General features: G+C 42.8%; 1 long non-coding RNA gene across 2 annotated transcripts in view; it reads left to right on the top strand.

The window, feature by feature from the left end:
- The window catches only part of LOC109298309, a 35369-nt gene that overhangs the window by 23213 nt on the left and 8701 nt on the right, over nucleotides 1–3455 (top strand). Inside the window, exon 3 of one of the 2 annotated variants that reach the window (XR_002097583.1) lies at nucleotides 2164–2247. The exons of the other annotated variant lie outside the window; for it this stretch is intronic. This is a non-coding gene — a long non-coding RNA (uncharacterized LOC109298309). The remainder of the gene's footprint in view (nucleotides 1–2163; nucleotides 2248–3455) is intronic. 2 annotated transcript variants of the gene reach the window in all.

The raw sequence follows: 3455 nt of genomic DNA on the forward strand, positions 1-3455 counted from the left end.
ATAGGGAATAGAGAGGGAGAGAAAAAGTCAGAAATGGTTTGGGAATGTGGAAGGAATGCAATTAAAAAGAAAAAAAAGAAAACTGGGGGTTTTGCTACACAACCTGCCATAGGTAAAAATCAGGCAAAACAAGGCCCTGCCTATTGCAATGGCAGAGAAGGTGTTAGGTTAATATATATTCAAATGATCCAGGGGAAAGGATCATGCCCAATGCTACAAAGAAGTAAAAACCCCAGTTATTCTTCCCAATCTGACCTAGGAGGGGGGCGGAGAAGGGGAATTCCTTCCTCAGATCACTTCCTGAATTTGGGTTGGTGCTGAGCTGAAGAACAAGGTATCAGAGATTTCCAAATAACAATAGGCACTCCACTGCACTACAGTTAAAATGCCCAAGTCTCACTATGGCCAGTGGCCAAAGTTTCAGAACAAGGAAGAGAAAAAGAAGCCAGCAAAGCATTCAAAAAAGAGGGGAAAACCCCCCAAAATCTTCCTTCAGTTCAACAGAAGCCCTGAAGCACAGGACTACCAGACACTTCCTGAATTGAGAGAGCTACCAGTTGAATCCACAAACCCAATGCACTCATTTATCCAAAAACATCCTTACCCTCTCTAACTACTCCTTCTATGAATCTGTCCAGCTCTATCTTGAAGTGTCGTGGGTCCTGTGCGCATACTGCTGTATTCAACAAACCATTACAAAACTTCACTCTACCAGTGTCTTATTTCCCATCAAAACGTGTTCATGATCGATTTGTATCCGTTTGTTCTTGTGCTGATATTTTTCTTTAATGCAAGTAGCTCTTTCCCCGTCCTTCTCCTGACTGCTAGATATCCCATAAATATTTTGTAAAGAGTAATCCTATCCCTTTCTGAATCTTGATTTTACTAAGCTAAAAAAATCACGCCCTTGTACTCTGCTCTTAAAAGATGGGTTCTCCATTCTTTTAATTATTTTATCAGCTTTCAGTTATTATTTTTTTAACAATGGTGAAAATAACTGTACATAATCTTCTAGATGGGGTCTTACTGATGGCTTCTACAATGGTATCAGTATTTTCTTGCCTCTATTGACTGTGCCTCATATAATAGACCCTAAAACTATAATGACAATAGGTTTTTTCAAGGCCATATTGCCCTAGTGGCTCATGTTAATCCCATGATGCGTAGGAGGCAAACAGGGGGGCACATGCTCCCCTAGATTTCTGCATTGATAGCAGGGCACAAGCTGCAGTCCAGCCAAAGACAGAGTTGTGCCCCCCACCTCCACTGTCAGCACTTTTTCGTCTATGGTAGGTGGATACTAATGGAACTCTGTGTTAATTATTTTTTGTAGCTATTGTTAAAAGGGAAGATGTAGGGATAGATGTTATAACTGAGAGATGCTCCCTAACAGGAGACTGAAGGAGTTGGGAGATCATGGAATCATAAAAAACAAGGGTTGAAGGGAGCTCACATCTAGTCCAGTGCCCTGCTCCAAGCAGGACCAGTCCCAACTACATCATCCCAACCAAGACTTTGTGTAGCTGGGTCTTGAACATCTCCAAGGACTGAGATTCCCCAACCTGTCTTGGTAACTTGTTCCAGTGTTTTACTACCCTCCTAGTGAGAAAGTTCTTCCTAATATCTAATCACTTGCCAGCTACACAGTCAATATGAGAACAGTCCTTCCCCGCTCTTCCCTTTTCCTCTTCTTATTTTCTCTTTAGCTCCAACAAGCCCAGCTTTGAAACTCGAAATGTTTCAAAACTTTTGAAACCTTTCAACGGTCCTTATTTCATTTTGAGGCTGTTTCAAAGCCTTTCATTTCATTTCAATTTTGCTGTTTTGAGCTCAAAATGAGTTGAAACTGCATCAAAATAAAACAGCCGGTGAAATTTTGCACAGCCCTACCTTGTACTAGACTAGATGAACAGCCAGAGAGGAATGTTTTAACTGTTCTTTTTTAAAGGTTTTTTTTTTTCCTTTTTTGGGGGGGGGAGGGGTGTTCAATGGCTAAGGTCTCTTTCATTTATTTATTTTTCTGATTACATGTTGCTGTTCTACATCCAACTGATTATAAGCTTCTGCTTTAATGAAATAAATTGGGAGAGTAAATGTTTATTGTTTTTATGGAAAAACCCCAGCCTTCTCATTACCTCTTCTTTCTTGTGTTATTGAACCCAGAAGCTCCAGTCTAGGACATAGTGAGCTTTCCTACAGGAGCAGGTCATGTCAAGGGGGGCAATTCCTGTGCTCATAATTCAGCAGGTATCTCAGTGCTTGCAGGGCTACTCAATCATTAATTGACTGGATCCAAATTAGCAAACAAAGAAGACAATGTGTGGGTTATTTTTTTTTAATGGAACCTTATCAAAGAGTACAGCCAAATGAAGATGGAAAACAGGTCAAGGGAAACCAAAATTAACATCGCTCTTCTCAAAATGCACCGGCATGAATATGTATGATGCATTATAGATCTGACTGATGAATGACCTCAGAAGCCATGCTTAAGAAGTAATGCCTTATACTGAGTAATGGAGGGTCTTCTTTTCGGCGTGAAGCATTAGTCACTGAAATGCTTTCCCTTTGCTACTCAGAAAAAACCTTTTAGATATCTAATGTGCAGACTGTTTTCTTCATAAGAATGGAAGAGCATCTCTCCTTCCTATAATATAGCACCAGTTATTCGAGAAAATGTATCCACTCCCCTACCTCCTGCCGAGCTATAAGAGGAACAAGGGGTGACTCAGGTGGTCTGGGATTCAGTGCATGTGTTATTTAATAGGGCATCTGGTTCTCTAGGGCATCTCCTGGGGCAGGGAGCAGGCAGTCACAATCCTGGAGGGCTCCTTGTGCAGTGGGTCCATGTAGTCCTCATGCTCATGGATTATTCTTGGCCCAGCCCCTTCCTTTTGCAGCTGCCCAGTTCCATTTGCTGAGGAAATCCACCAGCAGGCACTTGTCACATTGGAATCAGAGACATGCATGTCTGAGTCCCCCCATAGCCAGGCCAGGACCTGGGTGGAGGCATGGGAGGTCAGAGGTCCTATGGAGATAGATCCCACAGTGGTAGGGGCTTGGATATTACAAGGTTTTCAAGCCAGTGCCTCCCCTGTTGTGGGGGGAGGGGAACCATTCCCTCTTCTTCACACTGACAATATCTCAGGAAGTTAATGTAGCACGCTTATGCTGAAACAGAGAAGAAACTGTCCCCAATCCCCCTCCCCCCCCACAACCTCCCTGGTTGGCCAGCCTGTTTGATAGGTCCTGGTATCACTCTGTATGCAAACTAAATCTAGGATAGCATTGCTTGTCATTGGTATAGCAACCACTGGGTAGAGAAATCTATCAGCTCTCTCAGCCCCAGTAGCACAATATCGACTGCATTTGCTGTCTGCTTTGTATCAAGGAAGTTAAAATGACATCCCCAGGTTCTTCCTCTCCAGGTGCAGTACCTTGCACTTGGCAGTATTGCA

The sequence above is a fragment of the Gavialis gangeticus genome, unplaced genomic scaffold (assembly GCF_001723915.1).
Source record: "Gavialis gangeticus isolate Ggan-Ray unplaced genomic scaffold, GavGan_comp1, whole genome shotgun sequence".
Lineage (NCBI taxonomy): Eukaryota > Metazoa > Chordata > Crocodylia > Gavialidae > Gavialis > Gavialis gangeticus.